The sequence below is a fragment of the Quercus lobata genome, chromosome 6 (assembly GCF_001633185.2).
Source record: "Quercus lobata isolate SW786 chromosome 6, ValleyOak3.0 Primary Assembly, whole genome shotgun sequence".
NCBI classification, from domain to species: Eukaryota; Viridiplantae; Streptophyta; class Magnoliopsida; order Fagales; family Fagaceae; genus Quercus; species Quercus lobata.
Genome location: NC_044909.1, coordinates 21,647,728 through 21,658,335, shown reverse-complemented (window position 1 = coordinate 21,658,335; position 10,608 = coordinate 21,647,728).

The window sequence follows — 10,608 nt, the reverse complement described above, 5'->3', positions numbered from 1 at the left end:
ACAAATTATAAAGAGAAAATCACAAAATAAGTCTAATTTACTAGCCCTTTATCTAAGTTTGAATGTTAGGTTATAGGATTGGGAAAGTGTTAAGTGTAGACACTCAATTTTGCACCCATAATTTAATCAAGGAGATTAACTTGAATGACCATCTATGTACCTCAAAAATCATGATTGCATTACATATATTACTTTTTTCTTGCATTACATGCATCAATTTGTCTTTGCATTCAATGCATTAATTCATTCAATACATATCATAAAAATGATCTTGAGATTCTAATGGTCACAACGGTGTTTCCGGTTTTCAAATCGGGCCATCGGATTGAAAGATATTGCATGATCAAGTTTACATGGTCAACATGCATTGTGTCTAGGTAAAGTCGACCACAAATGATCAGTTTAAATTAATTCTAATTAGTTAAGCTATTAAAATTAATTAAATAATTTTGTGATAGGTTGATAATTAGTGTTTAAAATAGGATTGCATGCATAGGAATAAAAGGGATGATAGCATAACAATAAAATTGTAAATAATCTGAACTTTATCAAGATTTATTTTAGGGTATTTATCTACAAGATAATTGTTCTTAAATAGTCTGAATTATCCATAAAAGAGGTGAAAAATCATAAACGGAGGATGAAAATGCGTCTAGGTACAAGGACCGGCCAAAAAACCCTAGGAGAGGAGTCCAAACGGCACCCGAACACGAAAGAGTGTTCGGAGTCCAAAGGACAATTCGGCACTTTTGGAGTGCTGAACGGCACTCTAAAAGGGCTGAATTTTCTCCTTGTGGGCTTTGGCCCAACGGCCTTTGGGTGATGATAAGGCACACATTTTTCAATCTTTTCGCAAAAGGATGAGTCTAGATTCAAACCCTAATCGTCCAAACCTATTTTTTAGAACCCTCTGACCTCTATAAATAAAGACTAAACCTCATAATTCAACACCTTTTTTTTTTACGCTCTGAGAGGCACACGTTTTGAGGCTCTCAAATTGCTGATATTTGTTGACCCTCTATGAAATTTGCTGCTTAAATTAGGGTTTTTAGGTTTCAAAGATAATTGTATAAGTTTCTTTGAACCCTAAAACATCCTCTCAAGAACAAGGAGTGCTCATGCAAGAGGTTGTTTTCAATCGCCCTCTCTTTTTTTATGCTATCTTTTTATGTTGATGAATGTTTTATCCATAGCATGAATTGTTAATTGTTGTTTTGTTTAAAGCATGATTTTTTTTTTTTATGTGATTGTTATAATCTCTTTCTTGAATGTCAATAATCTGCATGTGAACAATTCTTTTTCTTAAAATAAAACAGATCCACATCTTTATTAGGTGTAGATATGAATTTTTCTTGAAATAAAACATATCTACATCTTTATTAGATGTAGATCTGATTTTTCCTCAATACAAAAACAGATCTGCATCTTTCTTAGATTTAGATCTGAATTTTTCTCAAATAAAAACGAATTTGCATCTTTATGAGATGTAGATCTGAATTTTTCTCAATTAAAAACTTATTTGTATCTTTCTTAGATACAGACATGATTTTTCTTTAATACATGTAGATTTTTGAAATAAAGAAAAAGATTAAACATGATTGTGTTTGTGTTTGTTTTCTTTAATTTATGTTGCATAAATTTAGATTATGAGTGAAACTCTCTTCTTAAAAAATCTTTTTCATTCTTTTTAAAACATACAAAACAAATCTAATCTTTTATAAATTTAAAAAAAAAAAAATAGTTCTTAAAAACAGATCTGATGTTTTTTAAAATCACAAGACTTTATTTTATGTAATAAAAACATATATGAATTTTTATCTCCAAAATTCACTTTTTCTAAATACTACAAAATAGATCTGGTATTTTGACAAATCAAAATCATTTTTTTTAACAATAAAAATATATCTGAATTTTTAAAAAAAAAAAAAAAAAAAAAAAAAACAAAACAAAACAAAACAAGAGACTTCATTCATAAATAAATTTGTGTGATTTAATTTTGGCATCACATGTTCAACATATCATTCATGACATGCATGAGATAGTACATTGGTCACAAGAGTCTAGAAGACCAAACTCTGTCTGGGTGAAATGGCTACTTAACACCTTCCCATTTCGAAACCTAGCCTCCGGATTTAGGTCTTTGGCTAAGTAGATCTAGCCTTATCTTTATTCATTTTGGGTAGAATGTAACTAGAACAAAAAGCCATGTATTTTGGTAGATTGTAACTAGGGCCCAAAACTATGTAATTTTCAAGTTTTCCAAATATGTAATTTTTTATTCAATCAATGAAGAGAACAATTCAGTCATGTATTTATTTATTTTTTTTTTTTGTATAAAAAAATAAGTGGCGACTCCATACCACTTACCCAAAAAGAGAGGTGCCCTAAAAGGTACCCGAATCTCTTTTTTTTTTAGGGACACTTTTGTCGAGGTCTCTCACATTAAGCACCAACCCTCCTGGTAAAATTTGTCTTTATCAAATCACATCATTCAAATAATTATAGCATCCAAGAACAAGTGATTGAAAAGATTGAAACATTCAAGAGTATGATGAAATCCTACTCTAGGCATGCAAATAATTGAAATTGAAAGACATGGTGAATATGTGTGTAATATGTGACGAACCCTAATCTAGAGCCTGTGAACATGCTATTGAATTGAAAAACCCTAATTATGCAAAGACTAAGAACAAGCTAAATCTAACATGCTAGCAATAAAAAACATGTGAATAACTAGAAATAAAAGCATGCTTGAGTCTAAATAGATTAGGGCGTGTTACCGTCCAAGTGTGTGTGCATGTGAGGATCTGATCATGCAGTTGCACAAGTGTGCAAGCATGTGGATATCAACAAATGATTAAATGTCCAATGAGAATTAAGGCTTAAGTATTATGAATGAGTGACATTTAATTCAAATTGAATAGTCATTAATTATTGCATGTCTTTCATTTATTAAACTTAATAAATTAATCAAATGCTCTTAATTCTTAATTAATGGTCTTGCATGTTTGATCAAACAACTTTCCTTAAACCAAATGATTTAAACCCAAATATCAAAGCCTTTTAGAAATGAAAAGATCTTTGGTTAAAGATGTTTCCTTATTAGACTTTTTAATTTAAATTCAAACATGATTTAAATTGATTATTAAAGATTAATCAACTTGCCTTATTGGAATTTTTTTGCTATACTTGACCATTTAAATTAAAATCAACTTGCATTCCATAATGTTTCCATTTAAATTAAAGTTAATCAAACTTAATGCTTAAGTCTTATGAAGGAGTGACATTTAATTCGAGTTGAATCTCCATTAAGTACTTCATGCCTTTCCTTTATTAAACTTAATCAAATGCTTCTGATCTTCATTAATGGGCTTGCATGTTTGATCAAACTTAAACCAAATTATTTAAACCCAAATGTCAAAGTCTTTTAGAAATGAAAAGAGCTTTAATTAAAGATGATTCCATATTAGACTTTTTAATACAAATTCAAACATGATTTAATTTTATTATTATAAAGATTAAACAACTTGTCTTATTGGAATTGTCTTGCTAGACTTGACCATTTAAGTTAAAATTAACTTGCCTTCTATAATGTTTCCATTTAAATTAAAGTTAATTAGTCTATATCTCCAAGGCAATCACCCTTCATTTCCTTAATTAAATCTTGATTAATTCACTTATCTTGGAAAGTACTATTTAAATTTTGAATGAAAATCAATACTTAATTAACCTTTCAGATTTTGCAAGGATTTTGATGATTAAGACTTTCCTTATAAAAAGCTTTTAATATGAATTTCAAATTAACATACAAATTTCAAATGCTAGCATTCATTAATTAGGAAATATCTTGCATTAATGACTTGATTACCTTCCTTAATATGATCTTTTAAATTTTGTTGACCTGGTTAACTAACCCTAAAATTAATGAAAACTTTATTAAAAAGGAAAATTAATTAATTACAAAATTTAAATATTTTAGGTATTTTAGGTTTTACTATTTAAATTAACATAAACAAACCAATAAACAAAGTCAAGAAAAAACTTATTTACACACACAAATAAAATAAAAGAAAGAAAGAATTGCACAACAACAATGGAAATAAATTAAAAATAAGTCACCATCGCACACCCTTAATGTGATGGTCACTCCACAAGTATAAGTACTTGTGGGGGATGAGAGGTAAGAGCCAGGGTTCAAGCCTCCAAGAGGGAGCTTCACACACATATACACTTAGATTAAGTTAGAGTGGAATTTCTATCTTGTATAAATAAAAAATAAAAAGAAGTCAAAATTATGGGTTCTGCCTAAGGGTAGCAATTCGTGTTTGTAGGTTGGGTTTGTGTCGTGTCACCTGAACCCAACCTATTTAGTAAACGTGTCAGGAATTCTTAACCCGAACACGACCTATTTATTAAACAGGTCGACTCAACCCAACACATTTAATTCATTTAATTAACAAGTCATTTAAAGTCAATACAAATGACCTGTTTAATAATCTATTTGATTAATAGGTCATACTTAACCTATATAAACTTTTTATCAATTCCCATATATCTAAAATTAAAATAAAATTACAACTATAAATATTGTAATAAAAATATAAAAACAACCATAAATTAAGCAATAATATCAAAATTAACTAATAACTTTATAAGCTAAATGGGTCAAATAGGTTCGCATGTTGAACACGAACATGACTTATTTATTAAACGGGTTAGCTGTGTCAACCCGGAGATGACCCGAACCCATTTAACCTCAACCCATGACTTGTTTATAAACGGGTTAGTTGTGTCGGGTTGTGGGTCGTGTTAGATTTTGCCACCCCTAGTTTTGCCTAGAATTGTGTATGCTATAGAATACACATATTTGCGTCATTCTGTTGGCGTACGCTTTTGGGAATTCAGACATACGAATCCCACGCAACTCTTTGGAGTTGCACCTCACCCTATGTATGCGTGATGTATGTCATGTGCGTGGGTTGGGCCCAAACCGTACATTGAAACAAAATGTTTTGTTTCTTATTCTTTTGATTCCGTTAGCGAAGCTCACAAATCAAAAGAGGGGCATCTGTAAACACCGCATTTTGTACCCTTACGACTCAGGCCCTCGTTCCCCGATGATGTTTAAATTCTAAGTCCCAAGGTTGGTTTAAGGTCCAATCAGATGTTAATTGACTCAAGAAATGTTAAAATGGAAAATATAACTTTTAATGAGTAAAGAAATCAATTTTGGGCAAGAAAAGGCCATGAAATCCCATGGTATGCATACGCAGGATTCAACCTGCATACGCATCATTATTCATGCGTACACAAGTCCAAATCTGCATACGCATGTAAGGTTTTAGAAGCTATGAAAAGAAAGTTTTCAGCATTAAACTAATTTTTGGAACAAATCCCACATCGTTTGAAAGTCGTTCCAAACCTCTTTTTTAACAATATAAATAGCCTTACATGGTATATTTTCAAAAGACACAGAAATCCTAGGGGAAAACGCAAACATTCACTAGAAACAGTGAATCAAAGAGGGAGTTTTTCACAAAACATCCTCAAGTCAAATTTCTTTTGATTAGGACCTTTTCTGGCCTTGATCTTTTGAGTTTAAGATTACTAATTACTTTTTTTTTGTGGATAGATTTGATTGAGGGGAACGGTCCAAAATTGAGTTTGTAAAGCTTTGTGTTTGAGGTATTCTTTCTTTTTCTTTTCTTTTTCTTTTTAGACTTTAATCTTTTTGTTTGCTTTAATTTATTGCTTTTATGTGTTTTAATATTTTTGTTTAGTTAAGTCTTTGTAGTTTTTATGTTTTATAGCATGTTAGGTTATTAGATTTATTGTTTTGAAGTTTTGCTTTGTTTTCTGTGTTATTATGTTCTTGGCTAGGGTTTCTGGGATGAACCCATGTACGCATAATTCAACATGCACATGCAGGCTGAATTATGCGTATGCAGGTTTGTTCATGCGTACGTATGAACCTGTCTAGAAACCCAAAATTAAGTTTTTGTTTTTGTTTTCTCTGTTTGTCCCACATGTTATGCTTCTATTTTGACCCCCCTTTTTTTATATGTATATAAGTTTGAGTCTCTGTTTCACATGTTATTTGTTTATTTTCCTTTCACATGTTTAAATTAGGGTTTGTCTTTATTTCCTTGCTTTAATGCCATGAACACGCATTCACATGTTCATGCATTGATGCCATAGGTGCTGAGGTGCAGCAAGCTAAGTGAGGTAAGTCATGCATTCATATGTACGTGCATTTGTTTGTGATGAAATCTTGTTTGAGAATGATGATCATAATGTGATGGTTTGGATAAACATGTTTTTAATACTTTTGAATGATAACATGATTTGTTCGCCATGTTTTTATCTTGATGTAATGTTGCTGCCTTGGATGATATAACATGATGATGACATGATGCTAGGGTTTATGCTTTATGAGATGCCATGCTAGATGAATGCTAGGTTTGGTTGATGAACATGATAGATGTATGGTAGGCTTGAGTTGTGATATGCCATGATAGATGAAAGTTTGGGTTGTTTTTGGGATGAATGATGCCATGTTGATTGTTAGATTAATGCTAGTGTGTGTGTGTGTGTGTGTGTGTGTGTGTGTGAGTATAAATACAATATTGAGTGTGTCTTTAATAGGATTAAGACGTAGAGCACAATGAGAAAAGGTCAACCTTAGGGTTGGACAGTCTTGGGTGCCTAACACCTTCCCAAGAATGTACCTAAACTTCGAACCCATACTCTGGTAGTAAGATCAATGGTCTTTCCTCGAAAGGATGCTTTATTCATGGTTCTTAAGCCATTGCAAAACTAGGTGGTGATTCCCCGTTGTGTCCACAACAACTCAAAAAATAAATAAATAAATAAATAACTTGGATTTGGGTGTTTTAGTAGTGTAAACACCCCATTTTGCAAATCTCATTTAACCTCACTTGCATTGCGTTGCATATCATCAACATCTCACGTCTCCTAGGTAAGACTGTAATTTTAGCCTTTTGATCTCCAAATACTTTTTCATGAAATACATCTTGAGGTCATGATGATCAAAACAACAATTCATGAACGTTATTCAGACCACCGAATTAAAAGATATCAAAGAAACAAGTTTTAATGGTAAGGTGCTCTTGCATAAATCAAATTCCGACCATAGGTGATTATGAACTCTTAATTTTGATTGACCTATTTTTAGTCCAATTTAAATTAAATGATGTGTAATGATCATATTGGATAAGGGAAAGATTTATGGTAAGGTTGCATGGTCAAATTTAATCCAAGTCAAACCATTTATTTATTCTTGTCAAAATAAGCAAAATTTGATTAATTAGACATTTTTAGAATTAGTTTGTGACCTTAAGGACTAAGAAAATCAAAACAGGAAATCAAAATTCGGAGGAAATCAGGCCTGAATTGAAATTGGAAACATACAAAATGAAATAGGAAAATATATAGAGGATCTGGGACCAAGTGGCGATCAATAATTAGGTCATAATCTCCAAATTTTCTTTCCTTTTCAGTTTGGCTTGCTCCCCACACAAGTTGACCTTGATTCCTACATTTTTTTCTCAAAAAACCTAATTGGTGGAGTTCCATGTTGACTAGTGACGAAGAGGTTGGAAATTTATTTCCTATTGATGGACCTTTTGGGATTGAAGGACCTAAAGGTATATTTGGTAAACTGTAATAGGTATTGTAATGCAATAGTTTTTTCTATGGTTTAGTTATTCTGTAGTGTGGTTATGTTTTTATTACAGGAAATAGTTATTCCTTATGAATAGCTATTTTTTAAAATGAGAAATAATTATTTCTCTCTAAAAGTGTTGTAGTAGTTATTTCTTAGTAAATGTAATAATTTTTAACTTTAATATATATTTCTAAATAAACAAACTTTCCATGTACATATAATAAATATGAAAATAAAAATAAAAATATAAAAAATAACTCATCTCTCTCTCTCAAATTTAAAATGTGTTATTTTCTAGAAAATTTAGTTGAATGAATAAGATATTTCCTAAAATAGATCTTAAGTTTTATTATAATGTTACAAGTTACAACTCACAATCAAACTTATGAATAAGTTTAGTTATTTCATTACAACACATTTTATTCCCAGTAATAAAGATTACCATTTCTGTTGTAAACCTTATTTAATGTTCCAAACGTGCCTAGAGGTGTTACAACTTATTTAAGTTGTAACAAATAAAAAAACTAATAATGACATGTGGCTTGAAATTATTGTTGTGTAATGCAAACACTGATGAGGACATCAAGGATTTAAGGTAGGGGAGATCGTGATACCCCAATTATGTGCATTGGATTGGATGAGTGTATGTGTTGTAAGTGAGGAGTCCCATGTCAAATGTTTACTAGGTTGATATGTGCCTTATAAATCATTATATGAAGGCCTAATTGTAATGTAACTAATCCTTTTAGGATATTACATAGATGTGGCTAGCATTTTCCTTAAATTGTGACAACACCCTTCAACAAATTTTTGGCAAATTTTATAGAATTCAACTCGATCTCCATCAAATCTTATAGAGAAGCTTATGAGATATTATAGAGATTGGCTATTAGCTCTAATGTCATCTCACCATAAATCACCAGCCTTGACATCATGCTTCTTAGGGTTGTCCAAAAGTCAGTTTTGGGCTAAACTTGGACTCGACCCGCTCAGGTTGGATAGAAGAAGATGAGACTCGTCTTCAATCGCCAATCACCACGGGTTAAGTCGGATTAAGCTCATGTAGACAATTGGTCGGTTCGGTTGAAACTGATGAAGGAGCGAAGAGAGAAAAAATTGGTTAAATTTGAGCAGAGGAGAGAAAAATGTCGCCAGATTGGAGCTAAAGAGAGCCAAATGTTGCCAGATCTAAGTGGAGGAGAGCTAAATGCTGCCGGATCTGAGTGAAGGAGGGCCAAACATGTCCAAATCTAAGCGGAGAAGAGCCTGATCATCACTAGATCTGGGTAGAGCCAGCCTTCTTTAAAATGCTTGCTGCTTAGGTAGGATGGCTTGAGTTTTAGAGGAAGAAACCCATTGGAGTCAATTTATGAGGACTGATACTCGTCACTGACTGCCAAAGTCATTGGATCAGGCAACGGACGGGTCAGTTCAATCAATTGGAGGTGATTGGGTTTGCTTGGACAGCCCTAATGCCTCTTCTTCCAACATCCTTATGAGCCAAATCAATTAAAACCACCCAATTTGACTATTGACGTGAAAAGGAGCTTCAATCAATCACTTGACCTTTTTTTAGGGATGGCAATGGGGCGGGGCGGGGCCGAAGGATGAGATCTTCGCCCCCGCCCCGCATGGATTTTTCTTACCCCATCCCCGCCCCACCCCGCATGATGGGGAAAATTTCTTGCCCCATCCCCGTCCCTTAAGGCCCCGCGAAGACCCGCGAAGCCCCGCCCTACACCGTAAAACTTTATTTCTTGTTAATTTTCCCTACAACTATTACCATTTTTTCAAATAAAATGACATGTTTCAATAATAAAAATATACTTGAAATTATAAATAAATTTATCCTATCAAATAAAACTAATTTTTAGCAAAAACTAAATAATATTATCTAAATGTTTAACAAGACAATATCACAACAAAAATCTCATGACATGATAAAATAAAATTTTAATAAGCTTAAAGAAACAGTGTTGTTAAGCAGCCAAATGCCCACACAAAATTACAAAAACAATGACACAAACACATATTTAGAGCCACAGACCCGTAACTCATTAAAAAAAATTATATTATGTTCATGATGAAAAGTAAGTTAAGAAAGACTGTATGAATCATGAATGAAATCATCAATTCAATAGTATATAAATTTGTTTCCAATAAAGACAAAAAAAAGAAGTTAAAATTGGTACCTTATTTCCAACTTTGTTAGAGAGAAAAAAGAGGTAGAGCCACGTTAGGTAGAATAAAATAAGTTGATGATATTTTTGTTTAAATAGTAGGGTTTTAGGGTACAATAAAATTACAATTTAACCCTTATTAATGCGGGGCGGGGCGGGGTGGGTTTAAAAAGTGTAAACCCATCCCCGCCCTGCCCCGTGGTGTGGGTCTAAAATCTCGCCCCATCCCCGCCCCACCACCTTTGCGGGGCCGGGAAAACCCGCACGGGGCGAAGCAGGGAGGGGCGGGTCAAGCGGGGCGGGGAAAAATTGCCATCCCTACCTTTTTTGGTCCCAACGATTGGAATTTTGTGAAATCTTAAGTGACTAGGTGGGCTAGCATTTGGTATGAATTATTTTTGCCAACTTATTTTACTATTTAGTTTATTTTTGCTACTATTCACGAGTTTCACTGCACTTTTTAGTACTATTCATGAATTTCACTATACTATTTCAGTTAGTTTTTATATTTATTTACAGTACTTTCGGTAAAAAGTTTTCAATTTTAGCAAAATAAGCAGACCCAAATGGTAAATATATTAACACACACACACACAAGAGCAAGGGGGAGAAAGTTTTAAAGAAATTAATAGTGATGTATATCCAGCTGAGCTTGATTGACCTATAAGCATCCCTATGTATATATGTTAAATATAAAACAAACATGAGAAATTATGAACTACTTTCATATTTTCTAAAATC